The 13,046-nt window shown below is 49.4% G+C and overlaps 6 non-coding genes across 6 annotated transcripts; all 6 read left to right on the top strand.

Annotated features, from left to right (window-relative positions):
• Positions 1-363: 363 nt before the first annotated feature.
• LOC126129290 (U1 spliceosomal RNA) lies at positions 364-526 on the top strand. The gene has a single exon (XR_007527249.1). It is a non-coding gene; the product is annotated as a U1 spliceosomal RNA (small nuclear RNA).
• Positions 527-2,667: 2,141 nt separating this feature from the next.
• LOC126129289 (U1 spliceosomal RNA) lies at positions 2,668-2,830 on the top strand. The gene has a single exon (XR_007527248.1). It is a non-coding gene; the product is annotated as a U1 spliceosomal RNA (small nuclear RNA).
• Positions 2,831-4,972: 2,142 nt separating this feature from the next.
• On the top strand, positions 4,973-5,135 carry LOC126129288 (U1 spliceosomal RNA). The gene has a single exon (XR_007527247.1). It is a non-coding gene; the product is annotated as a U1 spliceosomal RNA (small nuclear RNA).
• Positions 5,136-7,277: 2,142 nt separating this feature from the next.
• On the top strand, positions 7,278-7,440 carry LOC126129285 (U1 spliceosomal RNA). The gene has a single exon (XR_007527246.1). It is a non-coding gene; the product is annotated as a U1 spliceosomal RNA (small nuclear RNA).
• A 2,143-nt stretch (positions 7,441-9,583) lies between these two features.
• On the top strand, positions 9,584-9,746 carry LOC126129284 (U1 spliceosomal RNA). The gene has a single exon (XR_007527245.1). It is a non-coding gene; the product is annotated as a U1 spliceosomal RNA (small nuclear RNA).
• Positions 9,747-11,891: 2,145 nt separating this feature from the next.
• On the top strand, positions 11,892-12,054 carry LOC126129283 (U1 spliceosomal RNA). Its single transcript, XR_007527244.1, has one exon. It is a non-coding gene; the product is annotated as a U1 spliceosomal RNA (small nuclear RNA).
• The last annotated feature ends 992 nt before the right edge of the window (positions 12,055-13,046 follow it).

Here is a 13,046-nt window from a genome sequence, read left to right as displayed (position 1 = left end):
CAAATCTCATTTGCCGTTTTTTGACACCGGCCGAGAAAGAGGGCGACTTTCAGGCGGAGAGGGTGGCTCGAAGGCGGTAACCCCGACATGGCCCGCCATCTCCCGGAGGGTGCAGTAACTTAACCCCAGCAACGGCCGGCGCCGCGAGTCGCGATGTCTTCCGCACGAAAAATGCATCGCTTTCTGCAGAAGGCCGTTATTGTGCCTGTCTGCCTGCTAACTCGACGGCCAACAGCGCGTTTCTAAGGAAGCAAGTACATTCACGGCACCATGCTCTTCGCCGAATGCGACAACGTCAAGAGTTCTCGTTCCACTACGATAGCGCGACGCATTACAAATATTCGCCTGTGGCCGAGGAGAAGCATACTTACCTGGCGTAGAGGATACCGTGATCATGAAGGCGGTTCCTCCGGGGTGAGGCTTGTCCATTGCACTTCGGTCGAGCTGACCCCCGCGATTACTCCAAATGCGAGTAACTCGGGCGCATAATTTTTGGTAGTCGGGACTGCGTTCGCGCTGTCCCGGTGCTAATCTCCATTACAATCAAAGCTTCTCCTCGTGTCTGACGATAAGCACTGACCGTGAGTAATTTGCCAGCTTCTCATAACCGACTAGAAGTGACAAAATACACTAGGAAACGGCGTCCAGAGCCAGCGCACTGCTCTTTAACCGCGTGGCACGCGCGCTCGTAATAGCAGCGGCAGCCGCGAGATGGCTCAGGCCATCTAACTTGGCTATGATTTCCGTATTAACGGTCGAACGCCCCTTTTAGCATTCTCTGTCCATGAACGGATTGCGCGCCAAACGTTATTCGACGGCGCGGCATTCCCTGCAAGCACAGTAACTGCTGTGGCGCGAGCGGGCGTACAGGGGCCATCGGCCAGCCGAACGCTTTGGCGCCTGTGCATGGTACATGAGGGGCCGGAAGCAAGCGTCTAGCGTAGCGTCTCGAGACTTGCAGACTTGCGGCACTTGAGGAGCTTGTGGGGACGTGAATCGAAGGAAATAACATGACGAGCTGCACCGAAAACGAGAAACATATAGATTCTAGCCAACAGCGCCCTGTGCTCCCAGACGGCCACCCATCCAAGCCCAACCTCGGTGATCGGACGAGAACCGGCGTATTTGTACCCTTCTCTTACCCCGTTGCCGTTGGCGAGTGAATGCTGCAACGTGTGCCGGCAAGTCAGCTTCGGATCCTCACTCAACTTCCACACACAGTGAATATCTTCCTGGCCACGACAGTTTCCCGCCGCAGTTGGCGTCTACCTGCTCTAAGGAATGGCCTTTCGTCGCAGTGGTTGTGTTTCATCTGACAACTTTGCAGGCAACCTAAAATAACGCTTGGAAATGAGCAATTAAAGCACGAGGAGGACTGAAAACTGCCGCAAGAAATTATTAAGCTCGGTTTCGATTGCAACAATTCCAATGAAATTCTCACGTACACTAATTGCAGAGGTAGGTAGGATTAAATAAATTCGTTGTTGAATCACTACATTCGGAAAAAAAAAAAAAACACACACACTTTATTGTTTAATATCATTTCTTTACACTTCAAAACTGTCACTACTTCAAAAACAAGCAATTTAATTTATCCTTACTTACTCCATGTCCAAGCAAAGAGACAGAGAGAGGTAAATGTAATGCCCGCAGCAGTTTCAAATGTTTGCACATATAAAACTACTCATAGCGTCACCATAGTCATAAGATATTAATCATTTATGAAATGCCGCAAAATTAATCTGCAGCAAGCTGTGTTGCCATTAGGTGGCAATGGCATTGTTTTCACAGTGCTACCTAGTAGTGGTGCAGCCTAAACGAATTAATTACTTCCCCTAAACTTTTCCATCTAGCTTAAATAATGAAGCATTATTTTTCTCATACACTTTCATATGCGTGAAGGAAATATCTCCACATTCTGAATTAAAGAGAACACAAATTTCGTTCGAGCTTTCCAGATCGTGCTCGAGATGAACAGAAAGAAGAAGTGTTACCTTACCTTCAAGTGTCTTCTGTTCCATCAGCGTCCAATGGGGTAAGTTGCAGTTTTTGCTCATTATTGTCTTTCCTTAAGAGCCTGCTGACGTGATGTTTGTCCCTCGTGTACAACACCCACGAGTGCATACAGCTTCCTTAGAACATCTGATAGTCAGAGCCTGGTCCTTCGGTTGCTCAGCGACAGACAAGGGCGATTGACAATGCTGCCGTATTTCCTAGCACTAAGGGCTCCCACGGAGGGAGCAAAGGTAAGAGCAATAATTGATTTTGTGGCTTGCACTGTGGCTGGAAGAAACAGTCATTCAGCAAATCTCATTTGCCGTTTTTTGACACCGGCCGAGAAAGAGGGCGACTTTCAGGCGGAGAGGGTGGCTCGAAGGCGGTAACCCCGACATGGCCCGCCATCTCCCGGAGGGTGCAGTAACTTAACCCCAGCAACGGCCGGCGCCGCGAGTCGCGATGTCTTCCGCACGAAAAATGCATCGCTTTCTGCAGAAGGCCGTTATTGTGCCTGTCTGCCTGCTAACTCGACGGCCAACAGCGCGTTTCTAAGGAAGCAAGTACATTCACGGCACCATGCTCTTCGCCGAATGCGACAACGTCAAGAGTTCTCGTTCCACTACGATAGCGCGACGCATTACAAATATTCGCCTGTGGCCGAGGAGAAGCATACTTACCTGGCGTAGAGGATACCGTGATCATGAAGGCGGTTCCTCCGGGGTGAGGCTTGTCCATTGCACTTCGGTCGAGCTGACCCCCGCGATTACTCCAAATGCGAGTAACTCGGGCGCATAATTTTTGGTAGTCGGGACTGCGTTCGCGCTGTCCCGGTGCTAATCTCCATTACAATCAAAGCTTCTCCTCGTGTCTGACGATAAGCACTGACCGTGAGTAATTTGCCAGCTTCTCATAACCGACTAGAAGTGACAAAATACACTAGGAAACGGCGTCCAGAGCCAGCGCACCTGCTCTTTAACCGCGTGGCACGCGCGCTCGTAATAGCAGCGGCAGCCGCGAGATGGCTCAGGCCATCTAACTTGGCTATGATTTCCGTATTAACGGTCGAACGGCCCCTTTTAGCATTCTCTGTCCATGAACGGATTGCGCGCCAAACGTTATTCGACGGCGCGGCATTCCCTGCAAGCACAGTAACTGCTGTGGCGCGAGCGGGCGTACAGGGGCCATCGGCCAGCCGAACGCTTTGGCGCCTGTGGCATGGTACATGAGGGGCCGGAAGCAAGCGTCTAGCGTAGCGTCTCGAGACTTGCAGACTTGCGGCACTTGAGGAGCTTGTGGGGACGTGAATCGAAGGAAATAACATGACGAGCTGCACCGAAAACGAGAAACATATAGATTCTAGCCAACAGCGCCCTGTGCTCCCAGACGGCCACCCATCCAAGCCCAACCTCGGTGATCGGACGAGAACCGGCGTATTTGTACCCTTCTCTTACCCCGTTGCCGTTGGCGAGTGAATGCTGCAACGTGTGCCGGCAAGTCAGCTTCGGATCCTCACTCAACTTCCACACACAGTGAATATCTTCCTGGCCACGACAGTTTCCCGCCGCAGTTGGCGTCTACCTGCTCTAAGGAATGGCCTTTCGTCGCAGTGGTTGTGTTTCATCTGACAACTTTGCAGGCAACCTAAAATAACGCTTGGAAATGAGCAATTAAAGCACGAGGAGGACTGAAAACTGCCGCAAGAAATTATTAAGCTCGGTTTCGATTGCAACAATTCCAATGAAATTCTCACGTACACTAATTGCAGAGGTAGGTAGGATTAAATAAATTCGTTGTTGAATCACTACATTCGGAAAAAAAAAAAAAACACACACACTTTATTGTTTAATATCATTTCTTTACACTTCAAAACTGTCACTACTTCAAAAACAAGCAATTTAATTTATCCTTACTTACTCCATGTCCAAGCAAAGAGACAGAGAGAGGTAAATGTAATGCCCGCAGCAGTTTCAAATGTTTGCACATATAAAACTACTCATAGCGTCACCATAGTCATAAGATATTAATCATTTATGAAATGCCGCAAAATTAATCTGCAGCAAGCTGTGTTGCCATTAGGTGGCAATGGCATTGTTTTCACAGTGCTACCTAGTAGTGGTGCAGCCTAAACGAATTAATTACTTCCCCTAAACTTTTCCATCTAGCTTAAATAATGAAGCATTATTTTTCTCATACACTTTCATATGCGTGAAGGAAATATCTCCACATTCTGAATTAAAGAGAACACAAATTTCGTTCGAGCTTTCCAGATCGTGCTCGAGATGAACAGAAAGAAGAAGTGTTACCTTACCTTCAAGTGTCTTCTGTTCCATCAGCGTCCAATGGGGTAAGTTGCAGTTTTTGCTCATTATTGTCTTTCCTTAAGAGCCTGCTGACGTGATGTTTGTCCCTCGTGTACAACACCCACGAGTGCATACAGCTTCCTTAGAACATCTGATAGTCAGAGCCTGGTCCTTCGGTTGCTCAGCGACAGACAAGGGCGATTGACAATGCTGCCGTATTTCCTAGCACTAAGGGCTCCCACGGAGGGAGCAAAGGTAAGAGCAATAATTGATTTTGTGGCTTGCACTGTGGCTGGAAGAAACAGTCATTCAGCAAATCTCATTTGCCGTTTTTGACACCGGCCGAGAAAGAGGGCGACTTTCAGGCGGAGAGGGTGGCTCGAAGGCGGTAACCCGACATGGCCCGCCATCTCCCGGAGGGTGCAGTAACTTAACCCCAGCAACGGCCGGCGCCGCGAGTCGCGATGTCTTCCGCACGAAAAATGCATCGCTTTCTGCAGAAGGCCGTTATTGTGCCTGTCTGCCTGCTAACTCGACGGCCAACAGCGCGTTTCTAAGGAAGCAAGTACATTCACGGCACCATGCTCTTCGCCGAATGCGACAACGTCAAGAGTTCTCGTTCCACTACGATAGCGCGACGCATTACAAATATTCGCCTGTGGCCGAGGAGAAGCATACTTACCTGGCGTAGAGGATACCGTGATCATGAAGGCGGTTCCTCCGGGGTGAGGCTTGTCCATTGCACTTCGGTCGAGCTGACCCCCGCGATTACTCCAAATGCGAGTAACTCGGGCGCATAATTTTTGGTAGTCGGGACTGCGTTCGCGCTGTCCCGGTGCTAATCTCCATTACAATCAAAGCTTCTCCTCGTGTCTGACGATAAGCACTGACCGTGAGTAATTTGCCAGCTTCTCATAACCGACTAGAAGTGACAAAATACACTAGGAAACGGCGTCCAGAGCCAGCGCACTGCTCTTTAACCGCGTGGCACGCGCGCTCGTAATAGCAGCGGCAGCCGCGAGATGGCTCAGGCCATCTAACTTGGCTATGATTTCCGTATTAACGGTCGAACGGCCCCTTTTAGCATTCTCTGTCCATGAACGGATTGCGCGCCAAACGTTATTCGACGGCGCGGCATTCCCTGCAAGCACAGTAACTGCTGTGGCGCGAGCGGGCGTACAGGGGCCATCGGCCAGCCGAACGCTTTGGCGCCTGTGGCATGGTACATGAGGGGCCGGAAGCAAGCGTCTAGCGTAGCGTCTCGAGACTTGCAGACTTGCGGCACTTGAGGAGCTTGTGGGGACGTGAATCGAAGGAAATAACATGACGAGCTGCACCGAAAACGAGAAACATATAGATTCTAGCCAACAGCGCCCTGTGCTCCCAGACGGCCACCCATCCAAGCCCAACCTCGGTGATCGGACGAGAACCGGCGTATTTGTACCCTTCTCTTACCCCGTTGCCGTTGGCGAGTGAATGCTGCAACGTGTGCCGGCAAGTCAGCTTCGGATCCTCACTCAACTTCCACACACAGTGAATATCTTCCTGGCCACGACAGTTTCCCGCCGCAGTTGGCGTCTACCTGCTCTAAGGAATGGCCTTTCGTCGCAGTGGTTGTGTTTCATCTGACAACTTTGCAGGCAACCTAAAATAACGCTTGGAAATGAGCAATTAAAGCACGAGGAGGACTGAAAACTGCCGCAAGAAATTATTAAGCTCGGTTTCGATTGCAACAATTCCAATGAAATTCTCACGTACACTAATTGCAGAGGTAGGTAGGATTAAATAAATTCGTTGTTGAATCACTACATTCGGAAAAAAAAAAAAAACACACACACTTTATTGTTTAATATCATTTCTTTACACTTCAAAACTGTCACTACTTCAAAAACAAGCAATTTAATTTATCCTTACTTACTCCATGTCCAAGCAAAGAGACAGAGAGAGGTAAATGTAATGCCCGCAGCAGTTTCAAATGTTTGCACATATAAAACTACTCATAGCGTCACCATAGTCATAAGATATTAATCATTTATGAAATGCCGCAAAATTAATCTGCAGCAAGCTGTGTTGCCATTAGGTGGCAATGGCATTGTTTTCACAGTGCTACCTAGTAGTGGTGCAGCCTAAACGAATTAATTACTTCCCTAAACTTTTCCATCTAGCTTAAATAATGAAGCATTATTTTTCTCATACACTTTCATATGCGTGAAGGAAATATCTCCACATTCTGAATTAAAGAGAACACAAATTTCGTTCGAGCTTTCCAGATCGTGCTCGAGATGAACAGAAAGAAGAAGTGTTACCTTACCTTCAAGTGTCTTCTGTTCCATCAGCGTCCAATGGGGTAAGTTGCAGTTTTTGCTCATTATTGTCTTTCCTTAAGAGCCTGCTGACGTGATGTTTGTCCCTCGTGTACAACACCCACGAGTGCATACAGCTTCCTTAGAACATCTGATAGTCAGAGCCTGGTCCTTCGGTTGCTCAGCGACAGACAAGGGCGATTGACAATGCTGCCGTATTTCCTAGCACTAAGGGCTCCCACGGAGGGAGCAAAGGTAAGAGCAATAATTGATTTTGTGGCTTGCACTGTGGCTGGAAGAAACAGTCATTCAGCAAATCTCATTTGCCGTTTTTTGACACCGGCCGAGAAAGAGGGCGACTTTCAGGCGGAGAGGGTGGCTCGAAGGCGGTAACCCCGACATGGCCCGCCATCTCCCGGAGGGTGCAGTAACTTAACCCCAGCAACGGCCGGCGCCGCGAGTCGCGATGTCTTCCGCACGAAAAATGCATCGCTTTCTGCAGAAGGCCGTTATTGTGCCTGTCTGCCTGCTAACTCGACGGCCAACAGCGCGTTTCTAAGGAAGCAAGTACATTCACGGCACCATGCTCTTCGCCGAATGCGACAACGTCAAGAGTTCTCGTTCCACTACGATAGCGCGACGCATTACAAATATTCGCCTGTGGCCGAGGAGAAGCATACTTACCTGGCGTAGAGGATACCGTGATCATGAAGGCGGTTCCTCCGGGGTGAGGCTTGTCCATTGCACTTCGGTCGAGCTGACCCCCGCGATTACTCCAAATGCGAGTAACTCGGGCGCATAATTTTTGGTAGTCGGGACTGCGTTCGCGCTGTCCCGGTGCTAATCTCCATTACAATCAAAGCTTCTCCTCGTGTCTGACGATAAGCACTGACCGTGAGTAATTTGCCAGCTTCTCATAACCGACTAGAAGTGACAAAATACACTAGGAAACGGCGTCCAGAGCCAGCGCACTGCTCTTTAACCGCGTGGCACGCGCGCTCGTAATAGCAGCGGCAGCCGCGAGATGGCTCAGGCCATCTAACTTGGCTATGATTTCCGTATTAACGGTCGAACGGCCCCTTTTAGCATTCTCTGTCCATGAACGGATTGCGCGCCAAACGTTATTCGACGGCGCGGCATTCCCTGCAAGCACAGTAACTGCTGTGGCGCGAGCGGGCGTACAGGGGCCATCGGCCAGCCGAACGCTTTGGCGCCTGTGGCATGGTACATGAGGGGCCGGAAGCAAGCGTCTAGCGTAGCGTCTCGAGACTTGCAGACTTGCGGCACTTGAGGAGCTTGTGGGGACGTGAATCGAAGGAAATAACATGACGAGCTGCACCGAAAACGAGAAACATATAGATTCTAGCCAACAGCGCCCTGTGCTCCCAGACGGCCACCCATCCAAGCCCAACCTCGGTGATCGGACGAGAACCGGCGTATTTGTACCCTTCTCTTACCCCGTTGCCGTTGGCGAGTGAATGCTGCAACGTGTGCCGGCAAGTCAGCTTCGGATCCTCACTCAACTTCCACACACAGTGAATATCTTCCTGGCCACGACAGTTTCCCGCCGCAGTTGGCGTCTACCTGCTCTAAGGAATGGCCTTTCGTCGCAGTGGTTGTGTTTCATCTGACAACTTTGCAGGCAACCTAAAATAACGCTTGGAAATGAGCAATTAAAGCACGAGGAGGACTGAAAACTGCCGCAAGAAATTATTAAGCTCGGTTTCGATTGCAACAATTCCAATGAAATTCTCACGTACACTAATTGCAGAGGTAGGTAGGATTAAATAAATTCGTTGTTGAATCACTACATTCGGAAAAAAAAAAAAAACACACACACTTTATTGTTTAATATCATTTCTTTACACTTCAAAACTGTCACTACTTCAAAAACAAGCAATTTAATTTATCCTTACTTACTCCATGTCCAAGCAAAGAGACAGAGAGAGGTAAATGTAATGCCCGCAGCAGTTTCAAATGTTTGCACATATAAAACTACTCATAGCGTCACCATAGTCATAAGATATTAATCATTTATGAAATGCCGCAAAATTAATCTGCAGCAAGCTGTGTTGCCATTAGGTGGCAATGGCATTGTTTTCACAGTGCTACCTAGTAGTGGTGCAGCCTAAACGAATTAATTACTTCCCCTAAACTTTTCCATCTAGCTTAAATAATGAAGCATTATTTTTCTCATACACTTTCATATGCGTGAAGGAAATATCTCCACATTCTGAATTAAAGAGAACACAAATTTCGTTCGAGCTTTCCAGATCGTGCTCGAGATGAACAGAAAGAAGAAGTGTTACCTTACCTTCAAGTGTCTTCTGTTCCATCAGCGTCCAATGGGGTAAGTTGCAGTTTTTGCTCATTATTGTCTTTCCTTAAGAGCCTGCTGACGTGATGTTTGTCCCTCGTGTACAACACCCACGAGTGCATACAGCTTCCTTAGAACATCTGATAGTCAGAGCCTGGTCCTTCGGTTGCTCAGCGACAGACAAGGGCGATTGACAATGCTGCCGTATTTCCTAGCACTAAGGGCTCCCACGGAGGGAGCAAAGGTAAGAGCAATAATTGATTTTGTGGCTTGCACTGTGGCTGGAAGAAACAGTCATTCAGCAAATCTCATTTGCCGTTTTTTGACACCGGCCGAGAAAGAGGGCGACTTTCAGGCGGAGAGGGTGGCTCGAAGGCGGTAACCCCGACATGGCCCGCCATCTCCCGGAGGGTGCAGTAACTTAACCCCAGCAACGGCCGGCGCCGCGAGTCGCGATGTCTTCCGCACGAAAAATGCATCGCTTTCTGCAGAAGGCCGTTATTGTGCCTGTCTGCCTGCTAACTCGACGGCCAACAGCGCGTTTCTAAGGAAGCAAGTACATTCACGGCACCATGCTCTTCGCCGAATGCGACAACGTCAAGAGTTCTCGTTCCACTACGATAGCGCGACGCATTACAAATATTCGCCTGTGGCCGAGGAGAAGCATACTTACCTGGCGTAGAGGATACCGTGATCATGAAGGCGGTTCCTCCGGGGTGAGGCTTGTCCATTGCACTTCGGTCGAGCTGACCCCCGCGATTACTCCAAATGCGAGTAACTCGGGCGCATAATTTTTGGTAGTCGGGACTGCGTTCGCGCTGTCCCGGTGCTAATCTCCATTACAATCAAAGCTTCTCCTCGTGTCTGACGATAAGCACTGACCGTGAGTAATTTGCCAGCTTCTCATAACCGACTAGAAGTGACAAAATACACTAGGAAACGGCGTCCAGAGCCAGCGCACTGCTCTTTAACCGCGTGGCACGCGCGCTCGTAATAGCAGCGGCAGCCGCGAGATGGCTCAGGCCATCTAACTTGGCTATGATTTCCGTATTAACGGTCGAACGGCCCCTTTTAGCATTCTCTGTCCATGAACGGATTGCGCGCCAAACGTTATTCGACGGCGCGGCATTCCCTGCAAGCACAGTAACTGCTGTGGCGCGAGCGGGCGTACAGGGGCCATCGGCCAGCCGAACGCTTTGGCGCCTGTGGCATGGTACATGAGGGGCCGGAAGCAAGCGTCTAGCGTAGCGTCTCGAGACTTGCAGACTTGCGGCACTTGAGGAGCTTGTGGGGACGTGAATCGAAGGAAATAACATGACGAGCTGCACCGAAAACGAGAAACATATAGATTCTAGCCAACAGCGCCCTGTGCTCCCAGACGGCCACCCATCCAAGCCCAACCTCGGTGATCGGACGAGAACCGGCGTATTTGTACCCTTCTCTTACCCCGTTGCCGTTGGCGAGTGAATGCTGCAACGTGTGCCGGCAAGTCAGCTTCGGATCCTCACTCAACTTCCACACACAGTGAATATCTTCCTGGCCACGACAGTTTCCCGCCGCAGTTGGCGTCTACCTGCTCTAAGGAATGGCCTTTCGTCGCAGTGGTTGTGTTTCATCTGACAACTTTGCAGGCAACCTAAAATAACGCTTGGAAATGAGCAATTAAAGCACGAGGAGGACTGAAAACTGCCGCAAGAAATTATTAAGCTCGGTTTCGATTGCAACAATTCCAATGAAATTCTCACGTACAACTAATTGCAGAGGTAGGTAGGATTAAATAAATTCGTTGTTGAATCACTACATTCGGAAAAAAAAAAAAAACACACACACTTTATTGTTTAATATCATTTCTTTACACTTCAAAACTGTCACTACTTCAAAAACAAGCAATTTAATTTATCCTTACTTACTCCATGTCCAAGCAAAGAGACAGAGAGAGGTAAATGTAATGCCCGCAGCAGTTTCAAATGTTTGCACATATAAAACTACTCATAGCGTCACCATAGTCATAAGATATTAATCATTTATGAAATGCCGCAAAATTAATCTGCAGCAAGCTGTGTTGCCATTAGGTGGCAATGGCATTGTTTTCACAGTGCTACCTAGTAGTGGTGCAGCCTAAACGAATTAATTACTTCTCCCTAAACTTTTCCATCTAGCTTAAATAATGAAGCATTATTTTTCTCATACACTTTCATATGCGTGAAGGAAATATCTCCACATTCTGAATTAAAGAGAACACAAATTTCGTTCGAGCTTTCCAGATCGTGCTCGAGATGAACAGAAAGAAGAAGTGTTACCTTACCTTCAAGTGTCTTCTGTTCCATCAGCGTCCAATGGGGTAAGTTGCAGTTTTTGCTCATTATTGTCTTTCCTTAAGAGCCTGCTGACGTGATGTTTGTCCCTCGTGTACAACACCCACGAGTGCATACAGCTTCCTTAGAACATCTGATAGTCAGAGCCTGGTCCTTCGGTTGCTCAGCGACAGACAAGGGCGATTGACAATGCTGCCGTATTTCCTAGCACTAAGGGCTCCCACGGAGGGAGCAAAGGTAAGAGCAATAATTGATTTTGTGGCTTGCACTGTGGCTGGAAGAAACAGTCATTCAGCAAATCTCATTTGCCGTTTTTTGACACCGGCCGAGAAAGAGGGCGACTTTCAGGCGGAGAGGGTGGCTCGAAGGCGGTAACCCCGACATGGCCCGCCATCTCCCGGAGGGTGCAGTAACTTAACCCCAGCAACGGCCGGCGCCGCGAGTCGCGATGTCTTCCGCACGAAAAATGCATCGCTTTCTGCAGAAGGCCGTTATTGTGCCTGTCTGCCTGCTAACTCGACGGCCAACAGCGCGTTTCTAAGGAAGCAAGTACATTCACGGCACCATGCTCTTCGCCGAATGCGACAACGTCAAGAGTTCTCGTTCCACTACGATAGCGCGACGCATTACAAATATTCGCCTGTGGCCGAGGAGAAGCATACTTACCTGGCGTAGAGGATACCGTGATCATGAAGGCGGTTCCTCCGGGGTGAGGCTTGTCCATTGCACTTCGGTCGAGCTGACCCCCGCGATTACTCCAAATGCGAGTAACTCGGGCGCATAATTTTTGGTAGTCGGGACTGCGTTCGCGCTGTCCCGGTGCTAATCTCCATTACAATCAAAGCTTCTCCTCGTGTCTGACGATAAGCACTGACCGTGAGTAATTTGCCAGCTTCTCATAACCGACTAGAAGTGACAAAATACACTAGGAAACGGCGTCCAGAGCCAGCGCACTGCTCTTTAACCGCGTGGCACGCGCGCTCGTAATAGCAGCGGCAGCCGCGAGATGGCTCAGGCCATCTAACTTGGCTATGATTTCCGTATTAACGGTCGAACGGCCCCTTTTAGCATTCTCTGTCCATGAACGGATTGCGCGCCAAACGTTATTCGACGGCGCGGCATTCCCTGCAAGCACAGTAACTGCTGTGGCGCGAGCGGGCGTACAGGGGCCATCGGCCAGCCGAACGCTTTGGCGCCTGTGGCATGGTACATGAGGGGCCGGAAGCAAGCGTCTAGCGTAGCGTCTCGAGACTTGCAGACTTGCGGCACTTGAGGAGCTTGTGGGGACGTGAATCGAAGGAAATAACATGACGAGCTGCACCGAAAACGAGAAACATATAGATTCTAGCCAACAGCGCCCTGTGCTCCCAGACGGCCACCCATCCAAGCCCAACCTCGGTGATCGGACGAGAACCGGCGTATTTGTACCCTTCTCTTACCCCGTTGCCGTTGGCGAGTGAATGCTGCAACGTGTGCCGGCAAGTCAGCTTCGGATATCCTCACTCAACTTCCACACACAGTGAATATCTTCCTGGCCACGACAGTTTCCCGCCGCAGTTGGCGTCTACCTGCTCTAAGGAATGGCCTTTCGTCGCAGTGGTTGTGTTTCATCTGACAACTTTGCAGGCAACCTAAAATAACGCTTGGAAATGAGCAATTAAAGCACGAGGAGGACTGAAAACTGCCGCAAGAAATTATTAAGCTCGGTTTCGATTGCAACAATTCCAATGAAATTCTCACGTACACTAATTGCAGAGGTAGGTAGGATTAAATAAATTCGTTGTTGAATCACTACATTCGGAAAAAAAAAAAA

The sequence above is a fragment of the Schistocerca cancellata genome, unplaced genomic scaffold, assembly GCF_023864275.1.
Source record: "Schistocerca cancellata isolate TAMUIC-IGC-003103 unplaced genomic scaffold, iqSchCanc2.1 HiC_scaffold_530, whole genome shotgun sequence".
Lineage (NCBI taxonomy): Eukaryota > Metazoa > Arthropoda > Insecta > Orthoptera > Acrididae > Schistocerca > Schistocerca cancellata.
The sequence above is the reverse complement of the archived record's forward strand: the minus strand, read 5'-3'. Positions and strand labels throughout refer to the sequence as shown.